General features: G+C 36.0%; 1 pseudogene; it reads right to left on the bottom strand.

Annotated features, from left to right (window-relative positions):
- Positions 1 to 4,836: 4,836 nt before the first annotated feature.
- LOC120269370 lies at positions 4,837 to 18,904 on the bottom strand (annotated as a pseudogene).
- Positions 18,905 to 18,910: the final 6 nt, after the last annotated feature.

Consider the following 18,910-nt stretch of genomic DNA (forward strand, 5'->3'; position numbering starts at 1 on the left):
ATAGGTTAATCATATTAATAACACATAGAACTTATGAGTTAACACCAACTCATTTGACTTTCACTCTATATGAATTGGGATTTAAACTAGTATACTTAATAAAAACACAAGCATCCTATAAAAAAAATCGATGTTAATATACCAAAAAGTCATCGACAACTAAACAAATATTTATCAAGAGCAAATAAACAAATAACCTTGATTTTCATATATTATTAATTGTAAAAATTTAAAATATTCATCCTCTCTGTTGTTTTTTTACACTTGATAATGACATATAAATACATTCCGAAGGTTGATAAAAACTTGTCTTATATAACACAAATTAATAAATTATTATTAAACAAATTCAAATCACTTTCTTGAGAACATGATAAATCTAAACACTCTTCTTAGCTTTAAATTAGTGGCTAAATATAAATTAATTATGCATGCGATGTGTGTGCTTTTTGTGGATAAGGTGCATTGATGAACTAGCAAAAACCAAATCATAGAAGTGGTTGTTTTATGGACAATAAAAATCAAATGTGGTGGCTAGTGGATTCCCTTCTCACCCACCAATATTATCACGCATTGAGGGAAAAACAATGTGAAAAAGAATTATATATATAATTCATTAATTAATTAGTAATAAATAAGCATATCTCTCAGTTGACTCAAAAATATTTAGTATGGAAAGATTTCATTTATTTCTATTACTTATTTTATAAGTGTTTTATAATTTATCATCATTCTATTTTATAAAAGTTCATTCTCCCCTAGATTTTTGTTGCAATCATTCATTTATCTATTTTGATATTTAAAACAGATATACGTTGTTTTGAAAAGCATATTTCTTTTTATTTTCTTGAATCATAAAAAAATTTGTTAATATTTTTTATTTCTAGTTATTACGGGGCGTTCCGTGGGAATATTTTTTTTTTCAATTGCAAATATTAAGATTATTTTTTAATTATTTTTATTTAATTTAAATTAGATATTATTTTGTAATTGTAACGCTACCATAGAGAATAAATGTGAGAAAGAGAAAGGGATTTATATTTCGTGTGTTTATATATAAGAGAACAACTTGGATGTTTACCAGTAAAGTTTTTTTTTTGTGACAATATGGATAAGGCATCTTAAATATGTTAGCCTCTCTGTTATTGCTGTGATAGCTTAACTGTAGAGTTATTCCAGATATCACAAAATCTACAAACACCCTAAAATCATCCCACTAACCATAATTTTTATAATATTTAACACTTTAATTGTTTTTAAAACTAATAATTAATAAACATCTATTAATAGTTTTAAAAATAGAAGTTTAATTTAAAACATTTACTTTAGTTAACATTAATTAAAATAAATTTTCTACAATATATATATATATATATATATATATATATATTCCGTAAAATAATTGCAAACACATGCCAGGAAAGTTTCAAAGATGAGTCAAAAATTAGAACCTAGAATAGACCAACTTCACAACCAAACTCAGTGTGCTTCTTTGACTGTGTTTTAAAAAATAGAAGTTTAGTTTGAAATATTTACTTTAGTTAACATTAATTAAAATAAATTTACAACAATATACATATATGTATTTTTTAAATTATATATATATATTTAAAATAATATATATATATATATATATATATATATTCCAGTAAAAACAATTTCAAACACATCCTAGGAATGTTTGAAAAGACAAGTTAAAAGTTAAAAGTTAAAACTAAGAATGGACCAACTTTACAACCAAGCTCAGTGTGTGTTCCTTTTGATTGTTGTGAGACATGAAGCTCACATGCAAGCATGGATGTTTGCTTGGGCCATATGAATCTATGATATAGGCTTTTATAATTCACATGTCCTCAACTATTAAGCACTTTATTTATTTATTTATTTTTTTAATGCTAAGGTTAAACAAGTCATAGAAATACCAACCGTGTGAGTGTGAGCACATGTGAAATATTTTATAAAAAAATCCATGCATATATAGTACTAACATTTGATTTATTAATATTTATAAAAAAGATAAAAATTCATATCAAGTAGTTTTTATTTTATTTTATTATATTATATTTAGTTATTGTCTAGGATCTTATGTTATCATATTAAACTATTATATTTTTTATGAATATTTATTATTATTATTATTTTAAAAAAGTGGATAAACCACTTATATTATAACTGAAACAGAAAAAAAACCTCTAAGAAACGACATGGAAACAAGAAAGAACTACAACAGTCCACTAGATGTGGTTAAGCAACAAAAGAAAGCTAAAATACAAAATACAGTGAAGAGGAGAAGGACAGTTCCCTCAAGACCCCAAAATCGTAATACAAATTTTAGCACATACCTAGGTCCTGAACATCCTCAAACGCTAGAACCTCAGCAGAGTTCGCAGCACGAGGTTCTAAGAACTCCATACTTGTGCGAATGGTCGCCATGGAGTCAGTCAATTTCTCTTTAGCACCCCGCATGATGATGAGATCCGGGATAACAACATACTGGACAATTTTTCAAAAGAGTAAAATGAGTGGGCAAGGCAAGATCATTAAAAATACGATCGTTTATAGCAAGCCACACATTCCACACAAATTGCTTTAGTAACTAAGTCTCCCATAACACTCGAAGAAGGCTGAACCGATATCCTCCACGACTCCCAAAAGTGAACTCATCAAGCTAGGTCTCTCTGGCAAATGCCAAAGGTTGCAAAAATAAGCCCAAACAAGTTTAACAAAAGGGCACTGCAGGAAGAGATGATCAACCGATTCAATCTCATAGTGACACATTACACGGGTAAGCTGAGGTAGTAGTGGGGAGCTTGTTGCACTGTTTTTTTGCGAGATTCTCAAGAAAAAGAATTTTATTCTTCCACACGAGGCAGTTGAAAAGATTGATCTTCTGTGGGCATGTGTGATGCCAGAAAAACTTCACCACTGGGTAGCGCAATCCACCATCATTTAGAAAATTATAGGACTTCACCGAGAAGACCTTATTCCCTGTAAATATCCACCTTTTTCGATCACATGGCTCTTTTATATGCTTTCACAGGCGGTCTAAGTAGAGTCCAATATCCGGGTTTATGAATATTTATGTAGGTGATTAAATAAAATAAAAGTAAAAAAAATGAAATAAAATAACATGACTCATGACTCATGACTGACAGAGTGAGTAGGGATTTTGGTGTTGGGTGTGTGAGCATACATTTCAGTGCTTGGTCTGGTCACTTGGCGGGCACTGATTTTGTATTGGAGTAATGAGGCACTAACACTCCCATGTCCCATTATACATCCACTTCATCTATGTAAAAATATTTATATTTATTAAAATATAAATAAAAAACTAGTGTTCGGCTACCGTGGTCATGTCAAAATGAAAATAATAATAATAATAATAAAATTTTTGTTTTAACAAAGTTTTTACAAAAAAATTTTTCCCCAAGTTTTTGAGTGAAGAAGATTAATTAAAACATAGTTTCATAATTTAATTATTTCTTGATTTATTGGCATTAGATCAGATTTTTCTATATAAAATGTTTATAATTTTTCAAGTTCTTCATAATGAGAACACAAGTGCATTAAAAAATTAATTTTTTATTTATACACATTTTTGATAAAACTTATTTATATTATTAAAAAAAATATTTTATAATATTTAAACTAAAAAAACAATATAAAAAGGATTGGTTGTTTCAATGATCCAACTGAAAAGAACCAATTTTTTTTTTTAGAATAATAGGTGACAAACGCCATTTTTTATTAATATAAATAGTACTAAACAATCATCGAGCTCTCTACATACTAATATATATACTGAGATAAAAATCCCTGGATGAATAATACATGAACAGAGACATAAAACAAGATCTATCTGAGGGAGGGATTTGAATCCATGACCTTCCTATTTACACTTCGGTGTCATACTGAAAAAAATCAATTTCAAAAACGGTTAAATTTTTTATTTTTAAAATTAAACACAGTTATATACATTAAAATACTGTTGCTCACCATCTTATCTAGTGGTGTCAAACGGGCCGGCGCGGCCCAGGCCAACACGGCTTATACACTATGCGTGCTCGGTACGCCACGATCAACCAAAGTTGGCCCAACACGTAGTTCGGGCACGCAGTTATATTATATTTATATTTTTTATTTTAAACCCCAAAAATATAAAAAATGCCCTAAAAATTGCTTTAAAAATAAAAATATATACTTAAAAATTAAAAAAACATGAACTAAAAGCCTTATCGATTAAAAAAACAAAAAATATACCAAATTTTTTAAAAAAACTTACATTTACGCGTCATTTGGTACTAGTAAACAGCCAGTCACGCAGAAACCCCTAGCCCTGAAGACGGCTCGAGTATGGGCCGTGTGCTGCGCCCGAGACTCTGTAGCAGCAGATCGCGTTTGCTGCCAAGCGCCCAACCAGGGCCTGCTGTCGGGCCCGGCCTACGACGACCCATTTGACACCACTAATCTTATCACTCTTTACTTGTTCCTATTATTTTTTTTTAATCTTTTGCATTCATCTTTTCCATGAATGAATAAATGTGATTTATCAATTTTTTCTAGAAAAGAAAAAACATCACAATGAAAATAACATCAAAGAACAAGGAATTACAAAAACTACATGGCCTCCAAAATAGCATCAAGATTGGAAATTACAAAGACATTAGATCCATAATAACAAGGACCAGCAATATAATACATAATCAAACAGCCAAAAAAACAAAAGGAACAATGACTGGACAATGTAGATACAAGCTGGCAACTCATCACCATATCATCATACAGAGACAACAAAATAAGTTCATATGTTGCTCTTGCTCTTGCTCTTGCTCTTGCTCTTATTGACTAATGGCAGTTAAACAACATCTGGAGAGAAAGAGATTTCACAGCTGGGACATTGCAAGGTCCATTGTATCCACAAGGAAATCTTGAAAGATCAAAAGAATGAGATTGAAATTGTTAAAATTGTCGGAAAAGAATCTAATCGATAACAATAATAATAATAATAATAATAATAATAATAATAATAATAATAATAATAATAAACAATGTAAGCAAAGAGTAATACCAGCATCGTCTTTAGTGAAGCAAAGAGGAGGAAGAATCCTGAACACATTTCCATAGAACCCGCCTTTCCCGACTAAATCATGAATGATCATTATATTATAAAAGAGTTGGTATTTCATTTACCTCCAGAGATCGAGGAGCTTGTGTAATGTGCCTTTGAGTTATTTTGTGATTTAGCTCCATTAATGACCCGACCCGTCTTTTAGGAGCTCGATTTTTGTGAGGTTTGTGGTAGAAGCAGAAAATTATTTAGAACAATTCGAACTGGTTTGCTTTTAAGCTTATGTAAAAACATGTAAATTTCTTGTTTTCTACCTCCTATTGATCTTCAGGCAACTAAATTATGAATGATTCATCATATAAAGGCAAGGGAAGAAACCTTTCATCTCTTCCATGATATGTAGAGTTTCAGCTTTGGCAGGAGTTTTTAGTTTGTGATCAGTGACCAGCTCAACTCCAAGCATCAAACCTCTTCCCCTCACGTCGCCCGCCGATGACTACAACATAGAACCGAACATTGTAATGCTAACATGTCATTCTTTCAAGTAGCAATTAGTTATGATCATCCTACTTTTAAATGATAAACTTACTGTCATGCTTTTCCTGAAGTGCTTCGAGACAGATCTTTCAAGTAAGATCCAACAATGAAAGCATTCTCTTGAAGTTTTTCTTTCTCAAGTACTTTAAGAACAGCATGTCCTCCAGCAGTGCACACAGGATTGCCACCAAATGTATTGTTGTATATTCGACGTGCCAAAACTTGAGCTATTTCTGGAGTTGTAACTACGGCACCGAGAGGTATACCATTTCCGATACCCTGACAATACACAGAAACAAAATTTAATCAGTTTCGATTAAAAACCACCTGCGATAAATACATGTAAAACAGATAATGCACCTTTGCCATTGTCACCATGTCGAGCACAACACCGTGAGCTTTGAATCCCCAAAAAAATGGCTTCCTGTGCGAGCAAATCCTGCTTGGACTTCATCGGCAATACAGAGTCCTCCGGCTTTCTTTATAATGTTATAGACAGCAGGCAAGTAAAAGTGGTGCTAATTCCACAACTCCACCAACACCCTGTTGTTACAAACATATGCCGATGTTTAAATCTACTGATAAAAATACAAGGAAAAAGAGAATTTAGTTACAGATGATATACTTGAATAGCTTCAGAGATGAAACCAGCAACTTGTCCAGAAGTTCCGAAATCTATAATTCCTTGAACATCTTTTAGCATATTGCTCTCCATCTGAACCAAAAAAACACCCCTGTATGGATCCGGACTCACTGCATGATGCACTCCAGTCTGCTTGCCAAAAAAATCAAGTTCATATTACACAAAAAAACACTTCACCAGAAACAGAAACAGAGACTATGTTATTGCGATCTAGTAAATTAATACTGCTAAATTTTTATTCAAACTCTACGAATTGCATCTAATTGGTTGCATAAATTTGAACTGATAGTAATATATATACCTGCACAACATTGAATTTCCAGTTGGAGTGAGCAGTAGCAGCCATGGTAGTTGGAGCATTGCCATGATATCCATTTCAAAGTGATATAATATCCCGGCAACCTGTATAAAGCCTTGCCGTCAACATCGCCAATTCATTCGCTCCGGTGCCGGAATTCGTGAAGAACACAACCTACACATCAATAGACAATTCAATAACCATACAAAATCCATGAAACAATGCTTGATATTGAAATAAAAATAGTACCTTGAGGTTACCAGGCATCTTGGAAGCCAAAGCTTCGGCGAAATCGGCAATGGCATGGTTTAAGTAGAGAACGGCGAAATCTAGTTGATAATGGCGTCGATGACTTCCGGGTGGCAATGGCCGCAGCCAACCGTCGCAATGCCGCCGAATGCGTCGAGGTAACGCCGGCCAGTCTCATCAAACAAGTACTGCATCTTCCCCGCCACAACGTTCAACTGTAAAAACGAACTTTTTTTTTATTTTTACAATTCACCCCATGAAATTATTTTAATTCAAATTTACGTCTTTTACAAACTACTCCTTGATAATTTTTAACTTTACATTGCGTGTTGTGTCGTTCCAAATATAGATAATGAATATTTCATAAATCAAGCATTTTGTAGTGAGAGTGACACGAGAACAAAAATTTGATTTTTTACTATTCTCTTTTACAAATTTTAAGATTTTCAGTTAATTCTAATTATTAAAAAATTGCTCATGTTGTTTTTTATGTTTTTTTTAATTAATCCCTTAAAAAGTTTGAATTCACGTTTGATACTATTTTTTCAGTATTGTGTAAACATTTAAACATCATAAGAAAAAGAAAAGGCTCAAAATTGGGGTTACTTACTACTCAGTTATCAAACTTTTTTACACTTTTATTTTATTTTATTTTTTTTATAAAAATAGATAAACCACTGATTTAATTTTTTATTTTTAAACTTTTATTAGTTACTGTTAGTTCCTCCGGTGTGGTTTGTGGGTATTAAGTAGCACTTAAGCACTCATAGAAGTCTCGCACAAAACCAATAAAAGAAAAAGCACACAAACAAACACAAGGAGACACATAGCGTTGATAACCCGGTTCGGCGTCCCACTCGCCTACGTGCGGGGGCCAAGCCCGGAGATAAACAATCCACTAAAAGAGGTAAAAATAGATGAGTACAAACACTTGTCACTCGCGCTCTCAACAATGAAGATCACTCCCCTCTAGATTGTTTGGTGCTCTACACACTCTCCTCAAAGAGTCGCTCAAGAGTCACACCTTACAATCTACTGAGCAAGGTAACTTATATAGGCGCCTCAGCGTCCCAAATATAGCACATACTCTCTTTAGAATCTCAGCTGCTACTAATTTAAAAACACCGCGAAATTAGTCTGTTGCGACTCACGTTTGTAACATAAGTTGCAACATGGCTCTGATCGCCGACTTGATCGAGTTACGTTACGCTGCGGACGACCTCAAGACCCATCAACCTCCCGGTCGTAGCTTGAGTCCGAGTCGATCGACCGAAATCTCCCGATCCTGACCCGGCAACTAGCCTACCTCCTCGGCTCCTCATCACGCGATCCCTCGCAGAGGCGCCGCGTCCTTGTGCGTCTTCGATGAAACTTGCCAAACTTCTCCTAAATTTGGTCTTCAAAGATTCTCCAAACTTGATCTTCAATTCACCCAAGTTTGGTCCTCAAATCTTCTTGGTTAATAGACTTCGATGATTCTCATCAAGGATTCTTCAAATCATATCTCCTTCATTCACACCACTGAATAGATCTTTCTTTAATTAAGCTCCACCATATTTTTGTCTTCAATCAAATCACACTAAATATAGTCTCTGATATGATCTTGTCTTCAAGTTGTAAGGCATTGCCAAAAATAACTCCACCAAGATCTTTAAGATAGCTTCACCATGATCTTCAAGATATTTGGCACCATGTTAGAGACTTACTAAAAATATCTTCACCATGATCTTCCTTGCACTCCAAGTCTTCTTGCCATGTCACCATGCTTGCCACATCATCAATTATGCTTTGTCACCTTGGTTGCCATGTCACTTGGTCTAGGTGTCAAATCATGCCAATAAATAGTCGGTTGCACTAACAATCTCCCCTTTGGCATAATTTGACACAGCCCGCCTCGCACCTGTGACCCGACTCTCGCTACAACATTCTGCTACAACACCGACCGACACGGACTCAAACTAACGTCTGTTACAACTTCCGGGGAACAACATCAAGCTGGAGAACGTAAAACTACGATCGACATGAGATATCATCTAGTTGCTTACAAAATACTTGAGAAAATATTACAAAGCGCAACTAGTGAGACAAAATACGATTTAACCATAATGAGTCGACAAACATAACAATGTTCAACACAATAAGACTAAATGTTCAAATGCCCAAGAAATGAAAAACAAATAACTAGTCGATCGCAGTGCAAGCACACTTCTCCCCCTTTGTGACATAATTGATGCCGAAGTTTTTCATGAGCTGTTGCAAGCTTTTGTTATACCATCTGCAAGAACTCTATCTTCGGGTTTCTGGTCTTTATCTCTCGAGTCGTGACCATCGTCTTCTCTCTTCTTCTTCTTCTCAAGAATTTCCGGGACGAGATAGAATCTTACGCTTTTTGTTTGGCAATGATGAACGATCTCGCGAGATAATGCTCGTTGCCTCCTCTCACATCTTCTAGTTGCTCTTTTCAACATCTTCTCATATTCTTCTTCTACCAATAGATTTTCCTCTTCTTCATCTTCAGGCATTGATGGTGGAGACACCCTTCCTACAGGTAAATCAATCTTCTTACCTTGGCTGAACAGTTTCTGAGAAATCTTTAGCTTCTTCATTCATTTGTACTGCTCTCCCTTCACGAGTTGTACTCCATGTTGTAACAAATCTCTGCGGCAGTCAGGATACCAGTGATGTCGAGGAGCTTGTACAATCGACCTTCTTTTCACAATATTCGGAAAAATCAACCTTCCCAGATTGAACTTCTTGCAGATACCAACGAAACAATAAAAGTGCGAGCTCTTCACTATGCTAGAATTGTCATGGGCATGGTAACCAGTCCGAATGCCAAGTCTAAAATGGAACATTGTACTTGGTCGTAGGTTTGATCTCTGGGAGTCTTGTTTCTACTCCCCACGACTCCGTTCTTCCTCCAGTGATCTCTTTTCGAGCTTCTTCATTCAACTCAAGCCCTTCTTATAGTTTCCTTTCACCTCTGGTTTAAACTCCAAGAATTTATCTCGAGACAAGTGGGAGTAAACGGGATCCACTTACCCTCGAACATGAACTCAGTAATGCCTTTGTCGGATGGTAGTAAATTATTGTAAAACTCCCTGGACCCAGATGACAAATTGTAGCTTTTACGGAAATGTTGCGAGACTTGTATAAACTTCTTTGTCTGCAGCACTCGCTTAACCCATACTTCTCAAAAAGCTCCTTCTATCGATCATTCTTTGAACCACAACTCCTCTCCTTCACATGATTCAAACTTCTTCTTGGATACTTTGTTATAAAAATCATCTTCATCACTTTGTCTTTTTGCGGTTGGGTTGCTTTCTTCTTCTTTTCTTTCTTAGAGCTTCTGTGATGGTTTCTCCCCATGTTTTGTTGCTTCGATGACATCTTCTCTTGTGCCTAGGGAAGCTTCTACTTGAGTTCGAGAGAAAGACTTTCTTTTGATTAACCTATCTCCTTCTTACGGGTTTTCTTCCTTGACCGGGCCTTCTTTCTGAGCGCTACTTTCTTCCCCTTTAGCAATCTGAGCAACTCGATCTTTGAGTGGGATCTCACCGTAACTATTTCCCCAGCGCCGGATGTTGCGGAAGATGTTACTAACGGTTACGTGACATGTTACTATTTCTATAGGTGCTTCGTGTCGGTGTAGATCACCCAGAACTTCAGCTCAGAATAGTAGCTGACCTCTTCTTCGACACTAGTGGGAACATCCGTATCTTCTTTCTCCAATAGTTTCTTCTGCTTGTGCTCGGTTTGCTTCTTTTTCTGCAGCATCTTCATCCCTAGCCTGTTGTTCTTCCCGAACTTTCTCCCTCTTTGGAGCAGATGATGGAGTCCTCCCTGCTCATCTTCCTCCGCTCTCCTCGAGACATAAGCACACGGAAAAGACTCACGAACCCATCTCAAGAGATCATCTACATCTTTGACTTTTGAAGGCAAGTCTTGAGGCGATGTTCCCGCTTCTCTTACTTAAAGATCCCGAGAAGAAACATAAGGGACAATTGCTTTCCCTAAATCTTCTGATTCTTCTCTTCTTGGTGGAGCTTCCTCCGAATCGAGTCCCTCCTCATCACTTACTTCCGCAATTCGGACAGAGCAATTTCTTGTAGGTCGGTGGAGCACGGCGGGCCATCCTCTTTGTCCTCATCTTTTCTCACTGTCTTCGTTTCTTTCTTCTCTCTCTCTCCTGATTTCAAAAACAATCTTTGGAAACAATTTGGGATATTAGGTTTTTATGCCCCCATTAAGTAGTTATAACTTCAGGGGCACTTTCAAAAAATCTCTTTTCAAAAATAATCCCTCTCCTTTTTGAATATACTTTCCCTCCTTTTTATTTCCCTTTTTGTTTTTGATTTGATAACTTTGAGAGACATCAAGAGATTTTTCACTCCTTGGAGTGTTTTGCTTATTGACTTCATAGGACCTCGGTCAACATATTGATTGTTGTACCATAATGTTGTACACTGGGTCGATTTATCACCATCTTCAAACACTGAGCCCGGAGGGACTCTTCTTCTTCTCTTGGTACTTCACCTTTTTCGAATCCACAATTTCTTGATTACAATAGTTTTCCTCTAACTTTTCTTTTTTAATGATTGCTTCTTCATATCCGATTATTCTTCCACTTTTCAAGTCTTCTTTCAATTTGTTGCACTTGGGTCTTATGTGGCGGTTCTCCACAATGAAAAGCATGTAGGCACTTCGCTTTTTGGTTCTTCTTTTTGCTTTGACTTGTTTTTCTTTAACGTTTTGTTGGGCGGTTGACTTGACAAACACAACTCCTCGAATCTTATCGTCTTGACACTTGAGCTTTCTCAATATACCCAATACCATGTCAGGGCTTTTACTAGTTCTTCAATGAAAGAATCTCGTCGAGCTTAGCGATCTATGATTCATGGAGGTCGAAGGTCTTCTCGACATTGAATAGCTTTTCTTTACATATACTCAACTCTTCCTCCAAGCGTTGGTTTTGCAACATCATATCATTAAATCTGTTCATTATGAGTTTATAGTTTGTGAGAAGATCATTTTCTGTTACCTCATTGTACTCACTGTCAGTTTCAGTGTATGTTGTAGCTGATGTTGCAACATATTCTGCAACAGGCGTGGATCCACTCATCATAACGAGAAAGCGACGTGATGATGGGTTGCTCGAGACTTCCTTCATCGTCTTCTTCAGTGCTACTATCCCGAGTCGTCACTCCATCTAGCATTCGAGTGATTTTCCTTTCTTTCAGAGTATTAGCACGCTCCGGCTTGATAGTGCCCAAAGCCTCCGACATTCTCTACAGCTTGATCTTTATGAGGCGATCTTCAATTTCTTCCTTTTTGTGATGATCTTCGACTTCTTCCTTTTCTTTATTTAGACCATCTTTTTCTTTGAAATTTCTTGCCTTGTGTCTTGTATCTTCCGAGCATGTCATGCGTCTTTCTTGACAAGAAAACAATTTCTATCCTCTTCGTCTTCATCCCTCGGTTATAACGACGATGTTGTAACTCCTTCACTTTATCATGTTCAACCTTCAAGGCTATATCTTCTATTCTTCTTTCGGGATTGAGGTTCATCTCCTTATGCTTGCAAAGACCCCATCAGCTAAATCCGGTTTCATAGTTGAGATGTCTACTAGCTTCTTCTATTGCTGAGATTTTTTGCATCAAATCTTCTTGGGAGAGATCTAAGTGTCTTCCGGACTAGCTTCTTATCCGAATACTCCTTCGAGATGGTAGGCTTGATTTGTAATGTCCATCGATTTGGCGTCGAACATGACTATCGTCTCATCTTCTCCCATCCCGAGATTTTTCGAACATAGTTGTTAACATTTTGAAGTTTGGATTCTCTTACCAAGTTGGTACCATTGTATGGTGTGAAGAATCCTCCCCAAGCTTTTCTTGGCGTACTGCGTATTCTGTATATATATTTGAACCGATTCTCATCAACCTCCTCAAAGATTGCATTGAGAGCTTTCCCATTAACGTTAGCTTTTAAAGCGCATGTCTTGACACTCCAGCTGACTTTTCTTCTTCATAATCACGCTCTCATCTTCATCGACTAGGTAGGGAGGAGACCATCCTTTCCTACTGACGACTCCATGCACGCTTCATCGATGGACTTGATAAAAGCGCCTTCATGCGAGCCCTTCGATATGGATAGTTGGATCCATTAAGCAGCGGTGGTCGTGTGACGGAAGCTCCTTCTTTTCCGGCCATCAATGGAACTTGTTGGGACCTCGCATGAGCTTTGAAAACCAGCGTGAAACGGCGACCAGGCTCTGATACCACTTAGTTAGCTCCGCCATTGTGGTTTTGTGGGTATTAAGTAGACATAGCACTCATGAAGTCTCGACGCAAAACCAGATAAAGAAAAAGCACACAAACAAACACAAGGGACACACAGCGTTGATAACCTGTTCGGCGTCCACTCGCTACGCATGCGGGGCTAGCAGGAGATAAACAATCGCTAAAAGAGGTAAAAATAGATGAGTACAAACACTTGTCACTCGCACTCTCAACAGATGAAGATCACTACCCTCTCTAGATTGTTTGGTGCTCGCACACTCTCCTCAAAGAGTCACCTCAGAGTCGCACCTTACGATCTGCACGAGCAAGGGTAACTTATATGCACGCCCAGCGTCGCAAATATAAACATATCTCTTTTTTAGAATCTCCGCGGTACTAATTTAAAACCGCTGAAATTAGTCACTGCGTAACTCACTGTTGTAACATAAGTCGGTACATGTCACCCTGTCACCGACTGACCGAAGTTACGTTACGTTCGCGAGACGACCTCGAGACCCATCAACCTCCGGTCATGCTTAGTCCAGAGCTCGATCGCACCAAATCTCCCGATCCCGATCGCGAGCAACTAGCCTACCTCCTCGACCCTCATCACGCGGTCCCCTCGCAGAGCGCGCCTCATGTGCGTCTTCGAGTGAAACTTGCCAAACTTCTCCTAAATTTGGTCTTCGAAAGATTCTCCAAACTTGATCTTCAATTCACCCAAGTTTGGTCCTCAAATCTTCAGTTACATGAATTCTGATGATTCTCGTCAAGGATTCTTCAAATCATATCTCCTTCCATTCACACCCATGAATAGATCTTTCTTTGTAATTAAGCTCCACCATATTTTTGTCTTCAATCAAATCACCAAATACTGGTCTTGATATGATCTCGTGTCTGTGAGTGTATCAGCTTAAAAATAACTCCACCAAGATCTTTAAGATAACTTTCACTCATGATCTTGAGATATTTTGGCACCATGTTAGAGACTCTACTAAAAATATCTTCACTCATGATCTTCCTTAGACTCCAAGTCTTCTTTGCGTATGTCACCATGTCTTATAGCATCATCGATTATGCTTTGTCGCCGGCCCTAGTTCGTGTCACTCTTGACTGCAGGTGTCAAATCGTGCTCAATAAATAGTAGTGATGTTGCACTACTCGATTACTAATGGTTGTAAAAAGAAATTTTAAATTTCTAAAATTGGAAAAAATTCAAATCAGAAATTTATAATTAAAGAGATTTACCCTAAAAATATCCCTCACTAAAGTGCGAATAGGGTCTGTTATGCCGGTACGATGAAAGATAATGGCACCGTACCATCCTCGGCCAACCTGGCCCACCAAGCTACAACTTTCCTTGTTTTTTCATCCCACTAATTAATTAAATATTTTTAATTATATATAAACAAGTAAAATAATCCTAAACAGATAAAACTAATTTTAATTAAATAATTTTTAATTAAATATATGAGAAAATTTCACATGCAACTAACAACTCATATTAATGACATCAGGTGTCCTGTATGTCAATAAAGACTAGAGATCAAATCCATAGTTGAGCAAAATATAAGTGTATGATAATGACTCATGATTTGTCCATATTTTCTTTAAAAATATTAACATATATACTTGAAGTTAAGTAAATTTATTAGAATAAACTGATGTGTTTAAACTAATATTTTAAAATAAATTTTAAAAAAGATATGAAGACAGATTTATAATACATATATTTTAGATTTTTAAGTTGTATTTTATATATAAGTGAAAATAGATATCTTACACAAAATTTATTAAATAATTTTTAATAAGATATGTGAAAACAACTGTTCTAAATATCTAAACTTTTGAAATAAAAAATAAATATACCAACCAAGTTGGTCTACTTGTAGAGGTTTAAGTAATTGTTTTTAATTTCGAATTTTTATATTCGCAGAGACTTATCTCTTTACACGGCTCTTAATTAACATCAAGGTTTTGAGAGTGAAAATAGATAGTTTACACTTTTGAAATGAAAAATAAATATACCATTACCAACCAGTTTGTCCAACTAATAGAGATTAAGTGTCTTTGAGTTTGAATTCTTATGTTTGCAAGGGCTTACCTCTTTTTATATCTCCCAACCCAAGTTTTGAGATGATAAAGTCAGCCAATGACGGAGTATGAAAGTCTGCAGGGTTATGGTGACTTGAATGACCTCCTGAGAAAAGATATTTTATCTTCATTAAAATTAATATCATTTTGTATTTAATTTGCTTTCAATATTTATGAGCAAGACTATTTTAAAATGTCAACTCAATTATTATTCATATATATATATATATATTTAAATTTTTAGATTTTTTTTAGAAAAAATAAAAAATAAACCTCAACCCCATTGAAAAGAAAACTACCAAAAATAGAAAGCAATAAAGAAACCGGGTCATCAGAAGCCAAAGCAATAAAGAGACCGGGTCACCCGGAGTGAAGCCCAGCTAAAAACTAAACAAATTTTATTTTATTTTATTTTTTTTATCCTTAAATAGAAATAAAAAAACTAAATGCTCCGCCGGGCCGGCACTGCCGTTTAACACCACTAGAGCTTCACTCCCTCCACTAGCTTAACAATTGCATCAAACCCCCTACAAAATCTTGAAATTACCATTACTTGTACCTCTTTCAATTTTTTTTTTTTAAATAAAATAAAATAAGAAAATCAAATCTCCACCAATCAGAAACTGTATAATTATAAAAAACAAATAAAAAAATAAAATCTTTTTTCATATTCAAAATTCAGAGCTTCCTCTAAACCCATAAACTTAAATTTAATTCTTAAAAAGAAAAGAAAAGAAAGAAGAAGAAGGAGAGAAGCATGAAAGTGTAATACCCTGAGCACGTGGATAGCTGATAGAAAATATCTCGGGGGTATTACTTATAGTGGTAGTAAGATTTTTCTACAGATTAATCTTGTTGAGAAACCCCAGTGAAAAGAATAAGGACCTAAGTGTAAAAAGTTTTTAAAAGATTTTTGGGTTAAAGAATAAATGAAAAGGATGGACATGAAATGTTTATGGAAGCTAGGGAGTCGAAAGGTAGGATGGAAGGGATCTTTTTAAAATGTTGTTTTATAATCGAGGGACCAGCTTTGGATAATTTTAGAAAGGACCTTTTTGAGAATACTATTTCATAATTCAAGGATCATTTTGGGAGTTTTTCGAGGCTGTTGTGTAAGAAATTATGTTTTGAGAGACTAAAATTGAATTTGGTCGAAAACTTAAGTTGGAGAAAACTCTAGATTTTTGATGGTTCATCTTCTCTCCTTCATCCGCTTACGATGAACTCGAGAAAATGAAGAAATGGGAAGAAATTGGAGGTTTTAAGGAGAGGGGACTTGGAGATCGTTGGAGTGAGTCTCATGGGAGGGATGGACTTGGCTTAGTAAGAGGCTTCCTTGTATTGTTTTTGGCATGTATATGTATGCATGTATATATATGTATTTATGGTTGGATTTGATGAAAATGTTGATGAATTTGAAGAAATATTAATGAGAATGATGAGGGGTGTTGTTTTGAGATGAAATTTGTGTACCTTGTATCCATGATAAATCAAAGATGAGATTACGGAGTATGCATGCAGATTCTGTAGCATGACGAGATTAGGGTTTTAGTTTGATTAATTAAGTTGATGATGATGATGATTAAAGGTGTTAATGATGATGGTTAGATTGGAATTGGTTGAGTTAGCCAGAGTTGGTTTGGTTGGATCAAACGAAGTTAGAATTGATTTGATTGAGTTGGGTTTGGATGAGAATTGAAGTGTTTGGGTTTAATTGAATTAATCTGAGTGCAGGTTTGATCAAATCAAGTTGAGTGTGGTTGGACTTGAATGGTTTGGTTGAATTAAATTGGTTGAAGTTGATTTGGGTTTGGTTTTAGATGTTGGGCTAAAGGTTTGGGCTGAACCAATTGGAAGAGAATTGGGTTCGGTTGAACCAAGTTGGTTCAATGGATTTTGTATAAGAATTGAGTTGGTTCAAGGCTGGTTCGGTGAATTTGAGTTTGGTTCAATGGAATTGAGGTTGGTTCAGAATGGTCAGCCCCGATTTTGAGTTGAGCTAAAGATGCAATTGGAGCCAGATTTGATTATGCAAGGTCGAGTTTGAACCGATTGGGAGTGAGTGGGCCCAATAGAGTTGATTATTATTTTTGTATTTTCTTTTGAGTTTAAATATGTTATTTATTTTTATTATATTATTCTATTAGGGTGTTGTTCGATCTTTGGGAGGGAGTTCCCGAGTCTAGTGAGGAACCCAGGGCACGGGTGAGTTGGTAGTGGCTATTATTTTTAAATAATTGATTAATTATTATTATTTTTGAAATAATTGTTTAATGGCTAGTATTTTGGAAATAAATGTTTAAGTATTTCATTTTTATCATATTTGATTTCATATATAGTTGAAAATATCGTGATATTTGTTTGCCATTGATGTTACGTGATAACCGTATTGATACATTCGTTTTTGTATAATTATACGTGATTTGTGAATAGTAAAAATACATGTATATGTGATTTAATTATCCGGTTCATGTATTTATTTTTGATGGAGTATATATGCTTTTGATTTGGAGTGAGTTGCGAAACCATGTGAGCGTATTAAAAGATGTTTTATCAGCATTGTTAATAGAATTGGTTTTCATTCCCTGGTATAGGAATGGTATCGTGGATACGGGGCTTTCATCGGTATTATGCATTATTATCACGTTTGGCATTGGCTTTGTGGAAAATAATGTTTATTTCCGTGATGTGAATACCTGTCTCGGAAAAGGATCATGTGTTATGATTTATCTGGATGGTATTATTCATGTATTTACTTGATGGTTTTGATGGTGACGGGCTAAGGCCCGACCATGCAGAGTGGGTCCCCACAGGCCGACCTTTAGAGGTGGGCGTGGTGGACTGGGTATTGATTACTACGAGGGGCCGTTCGGTGGGAGTGTAGAGCCCACGATCGGATATTACATCGGAGCCGGGGTCAGCCGACCGGGGTGAGCCGATGGGTCAGCGTTAGGACATGAGTTCCTCGGCTCTGAACCCTAACCGCTGCCACGCAGCGAGGGTTTAGAGAGTTTTCAGACCATGTTACTCTATGGGTGAGTGTTGGGTATTCTTTGTATTTTGAATTTGAGATTTATGTTATTTTTTGAATTGTGATGAGGCAGCTCTCACAAAAATTGTGTTTCTGAGGAAAATCAAATCGATGTTGATTTATGTTGAATTTATGTTTCAAGAGTTCTTTAAAGATGTATTTTGCTAGAATTACGGTATTTTGGAAAAAAATTGGAAAAATTATTTGAGAGTTGGTATTTATATATTTTATATATCATGTATTTAAGTATTTGAAATTATTAAGCCACTACTGATCAACTCGATATCTGTAGAAATTGTGAGAGCGTGGACCCCTTGATTGCACGATTGAGTATAGCTAGTCGGTTGAGTCCGTGATCGCAGGTGGGTCCCTTCCTTTCTTTTCTATTTATTGGTGTCATGATCGTAGAGCTGCTGTACTGCAAATTCGAGGTTATCAGACATGCGTATTTATGTATTTTGAACCCCGTAGCTTGGTGTAGTTGTAAATTGTACAGATTTGTAGGTCCGACTTTGTTTAAAAGCGAGAGGTCAATTTCCGCTAAAAGGGAATTTTAAGCGATGGGTGCCACATTTACCCTGCAGGCGTGGGTGTGACCAGGGTTCTTGTAAAGGTGCACCATGGTATAGGGTTGAGTAACTCGGTTCGCTTACGAAGGATCTCCGACGTCGGCGGTCCGGCGTACGGCGGCGGCGAGTAATCAAACGGGGG

This window comes from Dioscorea cayenensis, chromosome 9, assembly GCF_009730915.1.
Source record: "Dioscorea cayenensis subsp. rotundata cultivar TDr96_F1 chromosome 9, TDr96_F1_v2_PseudoChromosome.rev07_lg8_w22 25.fasta, whole genome shotgun sequence".
Classification (NCBI taxonomy): Eukaryota; Viridiplantae; Streptophyta; class Magnoliopsida; order Dioscoreales; family Dioscoreaceae; genus Dioscorea; species Dioscorea cayenensis.